Source organism: Hemibagrus wyckioides, linkage group LG09 (assembly GCF_019097595.1).
Source record: "Hemibagrus wyckioides isolate EC202008001 linkage group LG09, SWU_Hwy_1.0, whole genome shotgun sequence".
In the NCBI taxonomy this organism is placed as follows: Eukaryota; Metazoa; Chordata; class Actinopteri; order Siluriformes; family Bagridae; genus Hemibagrus; species Hemibagrus wyckioides.
In genome coordinates this window covers 1,667,721-1,690,096 of record NC_080718.1, presented here as the reverse complement: position 1 = coordinate 1,690,096, position 22,376 = coordinate 1,667,721, and the positions used below count along the sequence as shown (strand labels likewise).

Genomic DNA, 22,376 nt, shown 5'->3' with positions numbered 1-22,376 from the left:
TGATGTAAACGGTTTCAAATGGTCTGACATGACACTTGGGTGCCTCTTACCTCCCTTAAATGTGCCTGGAGTTGAGTGGCATTCATCATCCGGTTCCGCAGGGCACTGTTCACAATGAAGTGGTCATCAACGTGGGATGTGGACAAAGGACATCCACTTCTATGCCTTTCTGTGATTCTTCCAGTCTCTCTGTATCTCTGTCGCAACCTGCTGATGACACTCTGTGACACTCTAAGCTCAGTGGCCACTTCCCTCTGAGAACATCCTGTTTGAAGCCTCGCATTGGCGAGGTACTGTTGGTCAATTGTTAGGTGTCGTCTTGGTCTCATGATGTCAAAATGTAAACAGCATGATGAAGAGGACTGTTTAAATACCAATTCTAATTGAACCAGAAAATGTATTGGTCAATTCATGGATCAAACACCAGTTGTGAATTTTGCCATTAAGCACCTTGTTAGAAAACAGCAAGTTATGCAAAAAGTACTGAAACACTGAACAGTTGGACATGTGCATTCAAAAGTGTAGAGAAGGTCAAATTAAGTTCACCTGTAAAGGTTATAGTGCATTTTAGGTGCATCCTGAAATTTCACCCGAAAGCCGAATATCCTTAACTTTTTTTTAAATTTATATTATTAAATCTATATTTAATAATATAACTATTGATAGTTTTTCGTTTATAGATTTCTATACTTTGTTAGTATTTTATAATAATTTATCACTTATGTATATTGTTATGGTGTGTGTCTTGGGCTGTATTATTCTTATCTTTGAAAAAAAAAAGACAATATTTCTAACAGTAGGTCGTACTGAGAAGCCATATTTTGCAGATAATTAAATAATCGAAGTCAACTAACTACACACTACAACAGTTGCCATTTCAAAACAGAATGCAATATTTAATCCTTGTCTGAGGTGGGATTCGAGCCGGGTCGCTGTGGATGGGAGGGGGACTTGAATTTTTACTGATTTGTTTGTAAAAAAGCACATTTTTAAATAAAAATTTACAAAACAGGCGTATATAAATCACACGTGGCATTCTGTCTCTCTTTTGTTTTCTTCCTCATTCTTTTCTTCTCTTTTTTTCTCTTTTTCTCTCTTTCCCCTTCTTCCCCATTTTTTTCCTTTCTTCCCCACCCGAAACAGACTATTGTTCCCCAGCTTCAAGCTACTAATGCTACAATTAGTCTGTTTCTTCACAAATTAACTAGCTAACTAACTCACAGGTTTATTAACGTTTAAGCATTAGAAAGAAAGGAGAGGAAAACTTACAAGGTCTCTCTCTCTCTCTCTCTCTCTCTTTCTCTCTACCTATCTACTAATTAATAAACTTATTTTTAAGTTTTAATGCCATTTTAATGTTGTAGATTTAACAGAAAATATTAGTTGTAATTGAACTTACATGAAACTCATTTATTGCAGAACCTGTGGATTTGCAGGGAGAATCATCAGATACTCCCTCAGTCCTCCAGGTAGGTGTCAGTAAAATATTTCAACTACATTTGAAACGTGTAGGCTGCTTTTGTCTAAGGGTGTGTGTGTGTGTGTGTGCGTTAAGGTTGTTGAGAGTAATAAATAATTCTGCCGCTCCTACCAATCCTGCCGCTGCTGCCCACAGAAACTCACTCCACATCTTCAGCTGTTGTTCTGGTAACCAAACCTGTCATTTATTTACTAAATCTGATCGCTCAGTTTTACAAGTGACAGAATGTTTGAAAGTGTTAGTGTGAAACTGCTATGATAAAAAGCACTAATGATCTTCATGTTCTACTTTTCACAGCCCCTCAGTGCTGGTGAGCTGAACAGCACCTGCTGTAATGTTGACTACAACACTGCAGACTCCTCCATCTCCCAGTCTGGGGTATTGTACAGTGCTGTAGCTGAGATACAAACACACACACATCCTTCTTTACAAGTTCTAATGTTTAGTTTTGTTTCTTTATTTCTAGCAAGTGGACCTTAGGAGAGACATCCTCAGGTTTATAAGGAGTCCAGAGAGTCGTCTCTGCTGGCATGAAACTGCACACTGCTGGACGCTCGAGGTAATCACAGTATTTCTTACTCTCATGAAGAGGTTCCACTTTAACAATTATTAAAAGAGAACTTAAATGAAATGCGGTTGTAGATCTTGAGTTTCATCTAATTGTCGTTTGCAGGGATTCCCTTACCATAACAACTGTGAGGACAGTTTCCCTGGCATTCAGGTAAGGGGTTCAGGTAAGGGGCAGTTACTAATTGTGTTTGTGTGTTTTAAGGTCGTTGAGCCAAACCTTCAGCTGCTGCCAAAAGAACATGACCAGGAATCTTCACCCATCCTTCTGGTAACCAAACCTTTCATTTATTTACTAAAGCTGATCACTGGATTTCACAGGGTTGTTTTGATTGTAAAGAAAGCGAGAGAATGTTACTTGTGTTATTATAAAATCGCTGTGATAGGAAGCAGTTATGTTCATCATGCTCTTCATTTCACAGACGCTCGATGCTGGTGAGCTGATCAGCGCCTGGCAAAATATCCAGTTCCTCTCTGCACGCACCTTTACCTTCCTGTCTGGGGTATTCTACAGTGCTACAGCTGAGATACAAGCACACACATCCTTCTTTACAAGTTCTAATGTTTAGTTTGGTTTCTCTATTTCTAGGCAGTGGACGTTATGGGATACTTCCTCGGGATGATAAGGGGTCCTGAGAGAACTTCTTGTTCATTATGGGGAAGAAGATTGTGATGCGTCTGTCAGCAGTTAACAACCAGGTGACTTCAGAATGATGATAGACTGTTTCCTTGTGCAACATACTTTCAGTTACTGGGCTTGAAAATGATGCAGTTGTTAAATAAATGTGGTAATGAGTAATTAAGGAATAATAATTAAAATAACAAGCATCAAAAGCTAATTTTATAACAATCACACCCTTAGGATAATCCTAGGGCTCTGGGATATGAAGTAGTTGGACATTTGGTCCATGTAATACATCATCTGTGTATCTTTAGTAAAGTACTGGACATGCTGAGGCTTACATACTGCTTCATTTTAGGATTTAAAATGAGTTTCCACGTTGAAAACTATAGCCAAAGTGATTATTTTGTTTGTTTGTTTTAACAGGATGCAGGTCGTGTACAGCTGGCCTACGAGGCTCTGATTCATTTCCTGAAGACTCCTTCTTATCAGGACTCGATTGGAGCAGAGCTCTCCGGGTGCTATGTAAGCTTATAAATGCTTGTGTAACATGACTAATGTTTAAATCTAAAAGATTTTGATGTGATTGAAAACAGGACTCCATTATGTAAAGCTAATTTCTTTTTGGAACTTTTCTTTTCTGTGCAGGTCCACCACTACAACTTCGTGGACATCTTTTTCGAGCTGCTTCTATTCGGCTACTTCACAAACAGCTCAATACCTGAGACAGTAAGAGTCTTATCAGGAGATTTAAAAGCCATGCTTGAATGTAGTTTCAGAACCTGGTTTATTTCATCTCATTTTATTTTTCCATATTGTTAACCCTGATATGACATGGTATTAATGGAGCTTGTTGTCTTTCTTTCCTAAAGCTTAAGGGAGGATTCTTGGAGCGCATGTTTGCACTCATCAGCATGTGGGAGGTAGACATGTGGAAGCCTGCAGCAAGGACCTACTTTAAAGTGCTTATTGTAAGTGTCTAATATCTTCTGATGCTGTGATTCTCAGTATTGTATCCTAAACTCAGTGACACTGTGTTGGATTATGATAGTGATGATGTAATTTGTCTATAGGACCAGCTTACAGATCTTGCTGAAATGCTGTTTACTCAGCCCCCGGAGTTCTACCAAGACACAGCAGCCTTATCCAGCAAACTGAGACCTTTCCTCAGACAATGTGTCCAGAAGATGATGGACATTTTGTGGAAGCTCTGAGCAATGTCCTTCCTTCTACCCAATTCCTCTTTTCTTCCTCTGTTCCATTTCTTTTCCCTCACTTCTTTTCTATACATTGTTCAAGCTCCCCACACGTAAGTAGAAATTAATTTTATTCTTATTTTTGATTAACTTAATATTAAAGTATTTTCTTTTCTTCTCTACAGGTCTGTACAGTAAACCCAGCACCCAAGGAGTAGTTTTAATATCCCTCATCCCTCATAGAGTGTCCCTTATCAATCTATCCCTCTACCCCTGTCTTTTTAGATAACAGTAAATAGTAATTAGTATAAATAGTAGCTGCAAATAATATTGTTGTAAATAAACTTATAGTTGTATAATGTTTATATAGTTTACTTTAATAAATGTTTTCATTTGCTCCTATTACCGTCTCATTCTGATTATTTTTAGTCATCAGTATGTCTGTATAATTTTCCTTTAAAAAGCAACACAACACTAAATGAACTTTTCACTTATATACAAATCCTTTTTAAAGAACTTCAGAAACTTTAAGGTTTACTAAAATGTGAAAAATGACAAATAACATCAAACAAAATTCAGATATTTGTAGTCTTGGAAAGTTTGTTTCCAAAATGTAGAAAAATCTGTAACATTTTGGGAATTGCACATTTACATTTAAGCATCCAGAGCACAGTTGTGTATAAAAAGTCTGAAATCTTTAGATAAAAATCTGAAAATCTAAATTGTAGAGGACTAAAAATGTGGATTTACAGTTTACACCAAATCACACCACTGTAGCACATCATTTATAATGCAGTTACTCTGAACTCTCAAGGTTACTCTTTAAGAAGAAATAGTTTATAATATCAGTAGCCTTTAAGGTGTTTTCCAAAATAAATAAATAAATAAAAATCCTGTTCACAAAAATCAAGGTTGGTTAGATTTTTAATATTAGTTAACATTAATAAAGCATGAGCTTCAGCATAATTAAACTGCACTTGATTTTTTAACAAAGTACATTAACACATGATTTAACTGACATTTATTGAAATGTTAATGAAATACACCTTCAGTGACTAATGTTTTATTCAACGACTAAAACAAGTCCTCATAAATTAGGGTATATTAAATACAGCATGTTGCTTAATGTTGATAAATGACTGAACTTTGGTCTCCACCTCAGTTCTGAATTTTGCTAACAATGTGCATTAAAAGAAAACACACAAACTAATACTAGTCTTTGTTAGCATTGCTTATGGTGTATATTAATAGTGACATACATGGTTTGTTTATGTAAACTAATGTTAAATAATATCATTTAAGGGGACCATAAGGTAAAGCATTATTGATTGAGACATTTCCCATGTGAGTAACATAGTTATTCTACCATAATTTAAATCATATCTAAGGCTGGGTTTGATTAGGAGTGGGATTATTAGATAGATGAATTCAGACCCTCGGTGTGAAACATCACCCCTGGACACAGGTGGACACAGCGTCCCTCATTTATTCAAGTGTAGGGTCGCTTGAGTTCAGACACCATTAGTCAGGTGTGACAGCATTAATCATACTGCAGAATTACTCTTCACTAAACAGCTTACGAGACAGATACCCCCTGCTGAAGAAATCTGTTTGCTTCACTTTTGTTCAGTCTGAATTCTTCAAATCTGTATTTGGCATACATTTCTTAAACCTGTTGTATTTTGCTGACATTTTAGGTCAGAAATTAAATAACTTCATGCTCAAGGGCAGTGAATAAAAAATATGATAAATAAAGACAAATAAAGGTACTTGTGCACTGGAAGATCCCAGACCCAGATAAATTATTTCCTCTTGAAATCCATCTGTTTTAGTCCAGTATTTTCCCAGACCACTGCAACTATTACTACATAATAAAACACCAGCTGCAAACAAGTGGAGTATATTTTACAGCACCTATCAGTACAAGTTATTTTATAGTGGGTTGATTAGCCTCTCATTAATTTTGGTCACTGTTCAAAATCATGTTTTTTTCTTGGGCTTATGACCCAGGGACAGGTTTGCAGAAAATTACATACTTGTTTAGGACGTCTAGAAAGCAGCCATAATTTTTTTCTAATACCTAAACCACAAAGCACTAACTGGTATAAACAGGTATAAATAAGCACTAACCAGTATAAACCGGTATAAGACAGTATAAACCAGCACTAACTGGTATAAACCAGTATAAACCAGCACTAACTGGTATAAACCAGTATAAACCAGCACTAACCAGCACTAACTGGTATAAACCAGTATAAACCAGCACTAACCAGTATAAACCAATATAAACCAGCACTAACTATAACTATAAATAACTTATTCTATACCGTTTTGCCAGATCTAAAGGGCAGAAATATGAGGTGTGTCTGGGTTTATTTGATGTCCAGAGAATGCACTCATGGAAGATCATGTCTGATTATTTTTTAAGGCTTCATACAGAATCTATTCAGCTTCTGTTTCTGTTGACATGTGAGTCAGAATATAAAACACTCTTACAGCTGACAAGTGCATGAATTCTACACACTGTCTCAACACAGTAGTTTATAAAGGTTTAGGTCACAACAGAAGATGATCTTTACCTATTCATATTGTAAATACTGGGCTTTATGTAACTACAGTGATTGGTACAAGCCTCTGAAATGGCATGTTCCATTAAATATCTACACCAATACGAAGGTCATTGGAAATACCAAGATTGTGTGCACGTGTGCATGTGTACGCATGTTTGTCTAGACATGCTGGATGGGAGAGTATGTGATGATAGGATGATATATTTTAGTTTGTAGTGTTTCAGTTAGAACTCCATCACCATATCACACAAAAATAATAATAAACATAATTTATTTAGAGTAAGCGCTCTGTGTGCTGCCATTGTCCAGTAAAAAGTCCATTATGATTAACTCATGTTAATAATAAGAATATGAACAATAAAATAATTACAACAAAGGACAGCTGTTCTAACTGTTAGATAAGCTTTATTTCAACTCCACTGATCAAAATGTTTGCTTACAGTTGCCTTTTAGTCCTACTGCCAACACGATTTTTCCATTTTCAGACAGTTCACATTTATCTATGACAAGAAGCAAGATATGCCACAAATGATCTAAAACCACACCATCAGACTGAGCTTTGTCCAGCAACTTCCATGTACATTAGTGTCTTAAAAATCAATTTCAGCCACAGCAGTATGTCAGAGCTTGAGATGCATTTCCTCAAAACACCTGGAATCAGTTATAAATGTTGCCTGCACAGACAAAACAAGGACATTTTAAGACACATTGAGGCCATTTCTGTCATAAATGAACACACTTAAATTAATACACTAGCCCTCAAAATAAGGAATATACAAAACAGAAAAGAAATATATAAAAGGTGGACACTTTATAGCCTTGCTAAGGCCATAATAAAATATATAGTGGGGTCCAAATGTCTGAGACCACTAGGAAAAATGCTTCTTTTTTGCATTTTTTTCTAATTTAATACATTCATTTGTTTTACAGATTATATTATTTGACAACCTGAAGTAAAATCTTTGAAATTTATGCAAGATGCCTTTCTGAGTTTCTAGCATTTAGCAAGTTGCCGTTTTTGCTTTAAATGAGTTTGTGCATTTGAGCTGCATGGACACCACAAGTTTATGCAAAACCTTACAAGCCATTTTAGATCAAATGCATCAGTGTCACTTGAACACATGCTTCAGTAAAAAAGATCAGACATGAGGAAAATCTCACCTTTAAATAGACACCTAGAAAGAGTACAGAATCTTAAATTAACTATTGTTTATTTTCTATATTTTAAAGAGGAAAAAATGCAGTTGAAGAAAAATCCCAGATTATTAATGTGGTCACAGAATTTTGAACTCCATGCATAGATTTGGTGTTTTATCCGAGTTGGTTTCTTCAAGTCTTTTTGGTGATTGAATGAATCTGACATTTGACAAATTCAGCCTTTCAGCCTGTGAAAAAAAAACCCTGTGAGGGTGGACTAATGCAAATTTTGTTCGTCCAAAATTAAGAGATGACTAGAGCACAAGCCTCCATTTAAGAATATTGAGGATTAATAAGAGCTTAATCCTAGAAGGAAAACAATGTTTTCTACAAATAAAGTTTAAAAGCTTAGGTTTATTCTGATTCAGCTGATTTTTTTTCAGTGGACATAATCAATACATTTATCACATTACAATTATTTATGTGAGTAATAAACCATATAAACATACTGTGATAACACTTTACATTAAGGCTCTGTTAACTTACTTTATTTACTGCATTAGTTAACATTAAAGAAATGCTTATATGAAAGCTTATACCGTCTTTATAACAGATCACCTTAGACCCTGAATCTGTTCTTGGAGCTGGATTTGATTTGTATTGTGAAATGTGAACTGACAGAAACTTCTTAACAATTACTGGTATACTTATGAAGAACAATTTACTTTAAAATAAATAACAGAACTGTAGGATGGGAATAATGAGGATTTAAGTGTTTTAAACCTAAGTGCCAGAATCTCTTCACAGAGCTTTAACTATGCGGTATTTCAAGATAATCACAGCCACATACAGTGTGATGAGATGAAATAATAATTCTCTTGGACTCAATGTCTAAGACACATGTATGACATTCACAGGGCTGATGAGACATATATAAAGTGCAACAGGAATAAGAAGCATGCAGGGAGGGGCTATGGGTAACAGTGGGGGTAAGTACACACATGGGTTCAAAGCTTTAAAGTGCAGTAATGCTTGTAAAAGTAACCTGAGATGAATGAAATTTAAAGTGACACAGTGTGTAGTAAGGTGTTAAGTCAGTAGTCTGTGTTATTCCTGCTGCCACCTCTGTATGATGGCCTTCTGCCTCTTTAAACAGCTGAGCACACAGACCCTCAGCCAAATATGGCAATTCTGTAAACTTTTACATTCATCCTGAAGGAAATTTCAGAGTGCTTTAAGTGAAGGAAAGTGTAGGGACAGGCCTTGTTTTCTTTCCACATCCTCCAGCTGAACTTAATCACCAGACCTAACTTATAAACACTGATTCAGATGTTTGAAACTGAAAAGTGTTTAAAAAAGAAAAGAAAAGAAAAGCTATTTATTATATACAAGAAGTACAAGTATAAAAACAAATTTCATTCATGTCATTTAATTCATTTATTATTTTATTTCATTAAGTGGTTACAGGCTGGTCTTCTTGTGAAAGTATATAAAGAGACTTAATGCTTTACTTCTATACTCTGTGGTACCTGTTAGTAAGTCTCCTGTATTAGGTCAATTCTCAATCTCACCACAGGATGGCAGTATCGGATACAGTTTATATAAAACAAGGGGAAACCTAGAACTACCTGACAATCATTAGATTATATATCCAACAGTGAGATTGATTTGTTGTGAGAAAGCCTAGTGCATAAATTGATTGAAATAATAAGTTGCTGAATTTTCTCAGGAACAGCCATCTAGTTAAATTCAGTGAATGTCAGATGATGTTTGTGTGTTGCCAGGTGTGTAGTTTTCAGACCAAACAATTATTTCAGGTCTTGTGTGTGGCACATGTTCCATAATCTTCTTGCCAAGTAAGAATGTCACTTTTGAGAGATACAAGTTCTTCTCTGCTGACCAGACACAAGGAGTTAGTTTTGACCAGTACCTTGTGGAACTGCACACACTGAGTAAGACTTGTGAATTTGGAGATTTTAGAGGCTCTGACACAGTGTATGTAAACTTCTGGTTTCAATGGTAAGTACCTGGGTGTTCATCTCAACTATAAACTGGACTGGACAGACAATTCCACTGCACTTTACAACAAAGGTCAGAGCAGATGGTACCTGCTGAGAAGACTCAGTTCCTTTGTAGTGCAGTGGGCAGTCCTCAAGATCTTTTTTGACTCTGTGGTAGTATCTGTCATTTTTATGTTTCTTTTTCAGCTGGGGCAGTGGCAATTCTGCTGCAGACAGGAAGAGACTGGATAAAATTATAAAGATAGCTCTTTCATAGGATGCAGTCTCGACCCAGTGCAGGTGGAGGGAGAAAGGAGGATGATGGTCAGGTTCTGGAAGACTCTGATGACCCTGGGCAGCTCCTGTAGTGGTAGGCTACTTCACCCCAAGTGTTTGAGAGAGCGGTACTGTAGGTCTTTCCTCCCTGCTGCTGTGAGACTGTACAACCAGCACTGCTCCCAGTAGCCCCTTCCACAAACTGGACAATACATTTGGGGATTTCTACTATATCATATGAGAATTGTGCAATAACAAGATTAATTTTTACACAAGATACTTTATCTTGATATTTTCTCTATTTTATAATCAGATTACAATTTATTATCATCATCATTATTATTATTATTATTATTATTATTATTATAAACTGAAGAAGATAAATTACTGAAATTGTATGAATGAATAGAATTATAATGAATTATTATTATTGTTATAACTTTATTACAAAATACAGTGGTAAAAAGAAAGCATAGACAAGAAATTTGCTTGATAACAGAAAACGTTTACAAAAATTGCCCCAGATTACTTGATGTCATTTCATCGATTCTCCAGCAGATGGCGCAAAGGGATTGTTGGATTTGTTTTACAATTTCTCTGACAGTTAGTGACATGCATTTATGAGTACTGTGTTCATATTTACAAAGCTCTTCACACAGTTAGAGCAACAACGGTCTATAATAAAGTGTATGTGTTAACAATAAGAACAATACAATAATAGTAATTACTTTATTATAATTATAATTAATAACGATAACAAACATAATAATAATAATAATAATAATAATAATAATAATAATAATGATAATAATTATCATCATCATCATCATCATCATCATCTGCGTGACCCCAATCCGCATCTCAGGTATTCCCACGTTGGGTCTCGAGCCGCGTGAATCTGTGCATTTTAGACGTCACGTGCGCATGCGTATTCGCTTCTTTGAATAGTTTGTGTTTAAACTGTATCCATGGTGATAACGCGTCACATCGAGCAGTTTAAAATCATAACTCGGCATTTGCTCCTTGGATACAGACAAACATCTGCTCTACAAAAACTCATCTCTTCATCTGAACAGCGCACAACTGAACATCGGAACAACTACATCAACACCACGAACAGCGACTCCCGACGAAGGACTTCATCAACACCACGAACAGCGACTCCCGACGAAGGACTTCATCAACACCACGAACAGCGACTCCCGACGAAGGACTTCTGACTCTGCGATGGATTTCCGCGTAATGCTGCAAGACCTGAAGAGCTTGACCCTGGGTGAGATCGCCTGTGCTGCGGGTCTGGTCACTCTCTCCTCCGGTGTGAGTTACTTCATTTCCCGCAGCCTCCGGGGAAAAAGATCTCCTCAAGGTAGGAAGAGCTTTATCCTACCACGTGACTTTAATGTCTCACTGATTTTACAATAAATCCAGTTGAAGTTACAGTTACAGTCTAATGTTATGTAGCTCACAAGCGACCTCATCTGTTGCCGCGAATTAGCCTCATGCTAGTTATCGTGCTAGCGAACTTGGCTACTGGTTTAAATCACACAATAAAATCATTAAGCTTGGTTTAAGAATTTATTTCATTTCCACAGTGAAATATTTCCCCCATCAGAAGGTCACTTAACAACCCTGAGTACTGGTTTTACACTAAATCATGATTAGACTAGTGATTATCCAGTTAGCGCCCTAAAGGACTTGATTACAGATGTATGTTAGCTAGCTAGCGCATTTCGCTAATCATTTCATGTACACAATATCATATTGAGTATAAAGCTTGCTGAAGTCGGGTGAAGGTGTAAATAATTATACAGTATAATATTTAGATAGATTTTGGATGATGGACAGGGACAGGAGGTTTTTGAGACTTTAATCAGTCACATGTACAGTGAATTTACACAAGCTGAATACTAATGCTGATATTTGTCTGTTTATTCACGAGTGAACTAGCTAACAAACTCACAATATTATTAACTTTTCTGCATTAAAAAGAAAGTTTTTTACTTCTCCCTTTCTCTCTGTTGTTCAGACATGTGTTCATTTAAGATTAGTACATAAAATGTGTTTTTAAATAGAAAAATCCTCATTTCCGGGTGTGGAAAACACAGGTTTAACTACACTGTTAGTAAGCCTGGATAATTAACTTGGTAGCATCATTAAGATAAATAATTTATTCATTAGAGCAAAAATAAAAATGAGTGGATGGTTAAAAAAGTATTTTAAATTAATGCTTGGCTATAAATTATAGCATATATTTAATGGTTAGCTAGTGCACTTGAAAACATGTCTACCCATTTTGAAATCTCATCACAATACAACTCATAAACTTGACTATTGGTTTATATGTACGATAGAAAATATTAGTTGTAATTGAAGTTATAATTATGAATCACATACATATAAAACTAATTTATTACAGCTCCTGTTAAACCCCAAGAGAAACACCAAGGGCTCCTTCTGTCATGGTTGTTGAGCCGATCTCTCTGCTGCATCCCACCATACGCCGCCATGTACCTACAGCTGCTGTTCTGGTAACCAAACCTTTCATTTACTTACTAAAAGCAATCTCTGAATTTTCCAAGCAGCAGAATGTTCAGTGTGTTAGTATGAAACTGCTATGATAAAAAGCCCTTATGATCTTCATGCTTTATTCTTCACAGTTTCTCAGGACTGGTGAGCTGTACAGCGTCTGCCGAAGTGTTCCCTCCCACATTGCAGACTCCTCCCTCTCACATGTAATCACAGTATTCATTACTCTGATGAAGAGATTTGATATTAATGATTTTTAGAAGAGCATTTTAATAAAATATATCTTGAGTTTCATCTTCCCGTTATTTGCAGGAATTCTCTTATTTTGCCCACACTGAGGATGGTTTCACTGGCATTCAGGTAAGGGATTATTTATTGTGGCATTGCAAAATTGTGTTAATTGCAGTGACTAATTGTGTTTGTGTGTTAAGGATGTTGAGAGAAATCTTCAGCTGCTGCCTTATGCACATGATCCATCCAATACCTTTCTGGTAAACAAACCTTTACTCAAGCTGTTTTTACTGTAAGGAAAGTGACAGAATGTTTGATGTGTTATTATGAAACACAAACACACACATCACACACAAACACACACATCACACACAAACACACACATCACACACATCACACAAACATACACATCACACACAAACACACACACATCACACACACACATCACACACACACACCACACACAAACACACACACATCACACACAAACACACACATCTCCTTCTTTACAAGTTCTCATTTTGTTTTTCTTTTTTTGTATTTCTAGTCAGTGAACACTATTCTATCCTTCATCAGGAGGATAAGGGGCCCTGAAACTCAGCTCTGCTGGGTTTTATACAGATTTTTAACCAACGACTTAACACCTGAGCTGGTAAGAGTCTTATCAGTGCATTAAAAAGAATGCTAGATTCGTAGTTTGACAACACAATCTATTTTATTGCATTTTCTTTTCTCATATTTTAAGCCTGGCATTAACAGAGCTTGTCTTCTTTCTTTCCTAAAGTTAATGGGAGGATACTTGGACCACCTGCTGGAGTTCATCAACATGTGGGATGCAGATGAGGAGGAGCCTGAAGCAGAGAACTACTTCACAGAGCTTATTGTAAGTGTTGAATATCTTCTGACGCCACGATACACAAATTCTCACCATTGTATCTGTAAGACAGTGACATAATACTGGATTTGTGTGTGTGTGTGTAATTTGTTGATAGGGTCAGCTTACAGGCCTTATTGATGTATTCTACGCTCAGCCACAGTTACGGATCTCCTCCAGCAGCACATAGAGAAGATGATGAAGACTTTGGAGAGACTCTGAGCAATGTCCTTCCCTTACCCCCACACCTCCCCATTTCCCACCATACACACACACACAAACAATTTTTTTCACTAGTTAATTCCCTTTTAATACTTTTTTACATTTCATATTTTGTCCCTACATTGCTCAAGCTCTCCACAGGTAAGTATAAATTTATTTTGTAATTAAATTCTCACATTTTCAAATATTTTATATCGTTACTAACATTATTAACTGTCCTATTTTCATCCTCCTATTAAGCCCCCCATAAGCCCTCCTCCCTCATCCCTCTATGTAGATCTTCATCTGTAAATAGTTCAAAATCTGTAAATAGTTCAAAATCTGTAAATAGTTGCATCTTTTATTATAGTGCTTAATTAGTAATCTTTAATAAAATATTTGAATTGCATCTATTACAGCCTCCTTCCGATCATTTCTATGCATCAAAATCATTTCTATGCATCTTTTTAGCACAGACACATGAAATTCATTTCTCACTAAAATACAAATCCTTTTTAAAGAGTGTCAGAAACTTTTAATCATTCACTACAATGTGAAATGAAAATGACAATAAAATACAGATAGCCTTCAAAAATCCTTCAAGACCCAACCTGTCAGGATTAAAGTCTGAAATTCTAATTGTAAAGGATCAAAAATCTGAGATGACACCATCTTACACATTTTAGTGGATTTGTTTACATGGAATAGTATTGACAAATGCACAAGTTACTTCATTATAGTTGAACATCCTTAAATGAAGCCGTAACTTTATTATTAATAAAAGAAGAAATAGAAATTTTTTAAGGTATTTTCCCTAAATAATGCTTTATGTAAAAACACTTAGATTAGACGATAAGATGAGATGTACCTTTATCTGTACCATAATTATTTCCGCCTCACATGCTGGAGACCTGGGTTCGAGACCCGCTCGGAGTTGTATTTATATATTATTTCAGAAGCTTTTATATAGCTTTTATATTTGTAACGTTCATCGCTTGTGGCACTTTGTTAACGCGCCCACCTCCCATGCTGGAGACCCGTGTAAAATATTGTAAAATATTAGTACCACTGATGTCAATAACATTACAAGCTGCAGTTTAGCTTATTTGGTAGAGCGCCCGCCTCCCATGCTGGAGACCCGGTCAGAGTGGTATTTATATATTATTTGAGAATGTTTTGCAATAGTTTAAGCAACATATCGCTTAAACGGTAATAGCTAGAAACATGCTTCCAACGCTAAAATGCTGCTTAGGTATGCTATTACTTTTTGCTATTATAGTTTATTTTAGATGGATTTTTAAATGTATTGTATTTCAAGTGTGTGTGTGTGTGTGTGTGTGACGTCAGCTAGAGTGAGGGAGGAGGGTTTTTTTAATTATTTGAGCATGTCTTGCAATAGTTTAAGCAACATATTCGCAATCACACTCGCATTTTCTTCTGGAAATGCAACATTCTAATGCAAAATGCTATTGGTTTAATTCAGAAAAACACAAATGCCGAGCTACAGCTAGCACTAGCTAGCCAAATAGCTAATGCAAAATACTATTGGTTTCATTCAGAAAAACACAATTGCCAAGCTATAGCTAGCACTAGCAACGTTTTTGGGCCCCACAGTGTTGGTGTGCTCCAGCTATAGCTGGCACTAGCTAGCGAAATAGCTAATGCAAAATGCTACCGGTTTCATTCAGAAAGAAACGAATGCCGAGCTATAGCTAGCACTAGCTAGCACAATAGCTAGCTAGCGCAATAGCTAATGCAAAATGCTACCGGTTTCATTCAGAAAGAAACGAATGCCGAGCTATAGCTAGCACTAGCTAGCACAGTAGCTCATACAACATGCTATTGGTTTCATTCAGAAAAACGCGAATGCCGAGCTACACCTAGCACTAACTAGCCAAATAGCTACTGCAAAATGCTATCGGTTTCATTCAGAAAAACACGAATGCCGAGCTATAGCTAGCACTAGCTAGCGAAATAGCTAATGCAAAATGCTATTGGTTTCATTCAGAAAAACATGAATGCAGAGCTATAGCTAGCTCTAGCAACGTTTTGGGCCCCACACTGTTGGTGTGCTCCAGATGGCAGGACCCTGCCATGTGAGAACACCTGTACAGGTGTGTGTGTGTGTGTACAGATTTGTGTGTACAGGTGTGTGTGTGTGTGTGTGTACAGTTGTGTGTGTACGTGTGTGTGTGTGCATGTGTGTGTTGGTTTCATTCAGAAAAACGCGAATGCCGGGCTATAGCTAGCACTAGCTAGCGAAATAGCTAATGCAATATGCTATTGGTTTCATTCAGAAAAACACGAATGCCAAGCTATAACTAGCACTAGCTAGCCAAATAGCTAATTAGTGTGATTGCGTAAGTGATTATCGTCACTCTTTATTATTATTATTATTCCGGTTCCTGGACTCGCTACTAGTCCTAAATGGTAATAGCTAAAAACATGGTTCCAACGCTAAAACGTTCATCCTGTTATGCTTAAGTGTGCTATTACTTTTCATGTTGATAAGTATTGTAGTTTATTTTATATTAATTTTTAAATCCATTTTTTTACGGACTTCACTTCCTGGTTTCTATATGGACATTTAAAAAGAGTGCACACAGTTCGGCTTTTGTCGGAGGTTATCGGTAGCTTCCGTAAACAGGAGGTTTGTTTTTTAAGGTAGTATCGTGTTTAAACTGTTGCTACAGCTTGAATTCTAACTGTACCGCTACATGCTACCTTAAACTTCAGCTATGCTTCACTCCCTGGGCTTCCCGGACATTTCAGCATAGCGCGCACGCTGGTTAGTTTAGACTTCATATTTTAACTGTAACTTTAGTTTGTGTTTATTATTTGAGAATGTTTTGCAATTGTTTAAGCATGTATAACTTTTATATATGTAACGGAGGCTAGCGGTGGTGCAGGCAAAGCGGTGTTGGTAAATACTACTTACACAGACTACATTAAACTTTAGCTATGCTTCACTTCCTGGGTTTCATACGGACTTATGCTTAAATGCAAAGCTCACTCGCTAATTCGTTTAGACTTCATATTTTAACTGTGACGCTAGATTGTATTTATTTGAAGATTTCTTGCAATAGTTTAAGTATGTATAGCTTTTATATTTGTAACGTTCATCGCTTGTGGCACTTTGTTAGCGCGCCTGCCTCCCATGCTGGAGACGCGTGTAAAATATTGTCAAATATTAGTACCACTGATGTCAATAACATTACAAGCCGCAGTTTAGCTTATTTGTTAAAGTGCCCGATAATACGATTATAGCTAGAAACATGATTACAACGCTAAAATGCTGCTTATGTGTGCTATTACTTTTCATGCTGATAAGTATTATACTTTTTATATAGATTTTTAAATGTATTTTTCACGGACTTCAGACTGCTAGTGTGTGTGTGTGTGTGTGTGTGTGTGTGTGTGACACGTCAGCTAGAGTGAGGGATGAGGGTTTTTTTTGGTTATCTGTAGATATGTAAAACATTACTCCACTGATCTCAGTAGTATTATAAGCTGCAGTTTAGTTTCTTGGTAGAAGCCGTAAACATTCCTCTGTAGATGCTGTAAACAAGCATGTAAAACATTACTCCACTGATCTCAATAGTGTTATAAGTTACAGTTTAGCTTATTTGGTAGAGCGCCCGATAATACGATAATAGACATATTTTAACTGTGACTTTGTCACAGTTCAAATATGAACTGTTTGTTTGTTCAAATATATATTAGTTTGTATATTATTTGAGAATGTCTTGCAATAGTTTAAGCATATTTAGCGTGTATATCATATATTGTGTATTTGATGGTGGCTAGTGGTAGTGCATGTAAAGTATTAGTACCACTGATCTCAATGACTTTACAAGTGGCAGTTTAGCTTATTTGGTAGAGCGTCCGCCTCACATGCTCGAGACCTGCTCGGAGTTGTATTTATATATTATTTCAGAAGTTCTCAGAACAGTTTATATATTTATATATATATATACAGAGAAACCTTGACTTACGAGTGACTCAACTTACGAGTTTTCCGAGATACGAGCCGTCACTCGCTCAATTTTTTGCTTTAAGATATGAGCCGAGATCTGAGTTACGAGCGAGCGAGCTTACGCCACCCGCCACTTGGTAGCCCAGCGAGCGGTCAGTTCACGTGGTTATCACTCCAGGTCGTGCGTTGGCGCTGTGTAACGACACTTCCTCACTCATTTTCCAAACATTTTGAAAGGGAGGAAGAAACAAACCTCCTTGGACAGGTTTTTATTGAAACGCCCTGCAAGTGAAAGGGCGTGGCGAAAAAGGCAAAAGTCAGAGATGAAGATGATTAGGTGAAGTGAAAAAAAAATAAAAAAAGTAGCAATAAAGTGTAGCATAGTGTGTAAGTTAAATTTAGCAATTAATTGTAGCATTAAGTGTGTAGCGAGTAAGTTAAATTAAGCGATAGAGCACGAAATGAAAAACGCCACCCTCCTCCTCCAATCTCCTCCACCTCCGCCATCATCTTCGTCTGATCTTCAACGTAAATTCAACGTAAAACCAGTTTATTTCTTTACATTCTCTTTTATTATGTATTATTATTGTTTTATACATTATTTGTTATTTATAAAGTACATTTTTCTTATTTAAAAAACATGTAACAAAAAAAATTGGTGTGAAAAAAAAATATTGGTTTATTTTATATGGATTTTAAATGTATTTTTCAAGGACTTCAGACCGCTACCGTGTGTGTGTGTGTGTGTGTGTGTGTGTGTGTGTGTGACATCAGCTAGAGTGAGGGAAGAGGTGTTTTTTAAGGACACATCATCTTTAAACTGTTCCTACAGCTTGAATTCTTACTCTACAGCCACATAAACTACCTTAAACTTTTTAAACTGTGACTTTAGCTTTTAAATATTATTTGAGCATGTCTTGCAATAGTTTAAGCAACATATTCGCAATCACACTCGCATTTTCTCCTGGAAATGCAACATTGCAACATTGCTTACGCAATCACACTCTTGTTATCATCACTATTTTTTATTATTATTATTATTATTATTATTATTATTACGGTTCCTGGACTCTCTACTAGTCCTAAACGGTAATAGCTAGAAACATGGTTCCAACGCTAAAATGTTGCCCATGTTATGCTTATGTGTGCTATTACTTTTCATGCTGATAAGTATTGTAGTTTATTTTATATTAATTTGTACATGCATTTTTCACGGACTGCACTTCCTGGTTTCTGTACAGTTCGGTCTTTCTCTGAGATTTTCGGTAGGTGCCGTAAACGAGCATCTGTAGATGTCGTAAACAAGCACGTAAAAGGTTACTAGTCCTAAACGGTAATGGCTAGAAACATGGTTCCAACGCTACAGTGCTGCTTATGTGTGCTATTACTTTGCATGCTGATAAATATTATAGTTTTTTATATGGATTTGTAAATGTATTATTCCCGGACTTCAGACCGCTGCTGTGTGTGTGTGTGTGTGAGACGTCAGCTAGCGTGAGTGAAGAGGTTTGTTTTTTTAAGTCGTATCCAACGCTAAAATGTTGCTCATTTTGTGCTTAAGTGTGCTATTACTTTTCATGCTGATAAGTATTATAGTTTATTTTATATTAATTTTTAAATGCAATACGTACTTCAGACCGCTACTGTGTGTGTGTGTGTGTGTGTGCGTGTGTGTGTGTGTGTGTGACGTCAGCTAGAGTGAGGAAGAGGTTGGATGCATCGTCTTTAAACTGTTCCCAGCGCACACACTAGTTTAGATTTCATATTTTAACTGTGACTTTAGTTTGTATATATTATTTGAGAATGTATTGCAATAGTTTAAGCATGTATAGCTTTTATATTTGTAACGGAGTGTAGTGCTACGTGCTGTGATGTAAACCTCATCTTAATAAGTTTACTTGCCAGTGAAAGCTTTCATCGCTTGTGGTACATTGTTAGTGCACCCGCCTCCCATGCGCGAGACCCGCTCAGAGTTGTCTTTATATATTATTTCAGAAGTTCTCGCAATAGTTTAAGCAACATATCTCATATATATATATATTAGTTCCAACGCTAAAATGTTGCTCATGTTGTGCTTAAGTGTGCTATTATTTGGTAATTATTTGGTAGAGCACCCACTTCCCATGCTGGAGACCCGGGTTCGAGACCCACTCAGAGTTGTATTTATATATTATTTCAGAATTTCTTGCAATAGTTTAAGCAACATATCGCTTAAACGGTAATAGCAACAATGTATTTTTCACGGACTTCAGACCGCTACTGTGTGTGTGTGTGTCGTCAGCTAGAGTGAGTGAAGAGGTTTCGGGCTTCGTACGGACATGTAAGCATGGTCAGCCAGCCAATCAAAGCTCAAATCTTTCTCGGAAAAAGGGGAAATCTTTCTCGGCCAATCACATTGGCCCGTTACATCCGTTACATGTTTCTTCCCCAATCCCTGCGCTGAAAAGATGGACAGACAATGATGGCCACGCCCGTCCGAGCCAATCGAATCTCTCGCAATTTGATCATTCTCCGCTAATCGCGTTCGTTCGCGCCGATGGGCCTGCCCACGGAAACGGATGAATCCGCCAATCAAATCGCGCACGCGCAGTGACGTGTCATTCAAGTTACGTGTTTTCGCCTGCAGTGTGTGTTTTCCGTATATCGCGTTTTTACCTGTTTATTTTAATAACTTTTGGACTATTATAATCATGTGCTGTGATTAACCTTAATTTTTAGGAGGATTTGGAACATTATACCGCCCCAGGTAAGAGCTGTTTTTTGTTTAAATCCATGCCTCGATGTGTATCATGTATTGATATGCGTTATAAGTATACAAAAAAATTATTCATCATAGTGTACTGGTATTATTCACCATAGTGTACTGGTATTATTCATCATAGTGTACTGGTATTATTCATCATAGTGTACTGGTATTATTCATCATAGTGTACTGGTATTATTCACCATAGTGTACTGGTATTATTCATCATAGTGTACTGGTATTATTCATCATAGTGTACTGGTATTATTCATCATAGTGTATTATTATTATAGTGTGCATTTTTATGTACAATTTATAATATAAGAGGGCTGGAAATTGTACGGAATTGCATGTTGTTCGTTTTTATTTATTTAATTATGATATTATTCAATTCAACATGCTGAATTTAACTTTCACAGATTTTCAACTACTAAAGCCTCAAAAATCAAAAGGCCATGGCAGTTTTCCAGCACAGGTGTGTGTCCCTCTGCAGCTGGGGACAGACCTGCTCCTCACCAGAGGGTATGTATAGAAAAGACAAAGCCATACCGTGTAATCTTTAGGTTTTGTGCCAACTGACAGTGTTTTTTTTAATGTTACAGATAAGCAAATGTCCAGTGCAGGCCTGTGGACACATGACTTTTTTCAGATTCTCCCACTAGAGTTATTGAGGAGAATTTGGTATGTAAATATCTCAGTATATTACATCTGAAATATCTCACCTAAACTCTTTACCCACTGCTTAAATTTTACTGCCATATATGTAGACTGTTAATGTATATTTTCTTCATCATGTTTTACGCATACTGGCGCAAACTGGTGCTGTTTCCATCGAGCCCAGCACTTTTATCAAGCATGGTCCCCACACCGAACCCGCATTCGGACCCTGGACATGGACCCTGGAGCCTCAGCAACCAGCACTCCCCAGCCCAGCAGCGCTCCACCCTACTTGATGGTCCATCAACCAAGCCGTGTTCCTCCAACAGCATTTCAACCACCTGTGCCACGTCAACCACGTGCATACATTAGGTGAAGGCCGACACTTGCAGAAAGTGTGGTTGTTCTAGGACATCAGCAACTGGACATAGCCAAGACAAGGCCAGAATTTATTGTCCAGTGACAGAGATGATGACAGAACAACAGTTGCTCAAAAAAATAAAGAAAATATAGATATGTTGCATATAGCACTTGTATTCTTACAAAGTTACATGTATTTTATATTTAAATATTTGATGTTTAAATAGTATTTTTCTGTTTTGTTTATAGTTTAATATATTGCTATTTTATAATGTGTCACTTGTATTTATTATTAGGGTACATGTATTAAATAATGTATTATTTGAATTGTATTTGCACATTATTCGACTGCTGCTATACGTACTGTATTGTCTCTTTGCACTGTCTTTTGTCTTGCACTGTTTGCACCATGTTGCACACGATGTACTTTATGAAGCTAGGACAGCTTACTTTCCGTCCTTAGCTCTGTGTTTTGTAATTATGTTATGTTGTTTATGTAGCACCAGGGTCCTGGAGAAACATGGTCTCATTTCACTGTGTACTGCATCAGCTATATGTGGTCAAAAGGACAATAAAAGATTCTTGACCTGACTTGAATGTATTCTTTGTTTTATCATTATAAGTTTATTTAGGTGTGTGCTTCAACATATATATTTAATAATATAAATATTGGTAGGTTTTTGTTTTAATTAAAAAAATTACAAAACAGGTGCATATAAATCACATGTGGCACTCTGTCTCTCCTTTGCTTTCTTTCTTTTCTTCTCTCTTCTCTCTTTTCTTCCTTCCCCTCCTTCCCCATTTTTTTCCTTTCTTCCCCACCCAAAGCAGACTATTGAACTTTGGCGCAGCTAGTAGAGCGGTGGACTGTAGGTGCTTACAAATGAACATCCTTAGGTTGCCGTTTCAAATCCGGCTCGAAGGATGGCGTTTACCAGCCTCCGGGAAGCACGCCGTTTG

General features: G+C 36.7%; 1 long non-coding RNA gene across 1 annotated transcript; it reads left to right on the top strand.

Moving 5' to 3' along the window:
• The first annotated feature begins 1,592 nt into the window (after window positions 1-1,592).
• LOC131359120 (uncharacterized) lies at window positions 1,593-2,049 on the top strand. Its single transcript, XR_009205743.1, has 3 exons — window positions 1,593-1,647; window positions 1,778-1,858; window positions 1,947-2,049. It is a non-coding gene; the product is annotated as an uncharacterized LOC131359120 (long non-coding RNA).
• The last annotated feature ends 20,327 nt before the right edge of the window (window positions 2,050-22,376 follow it).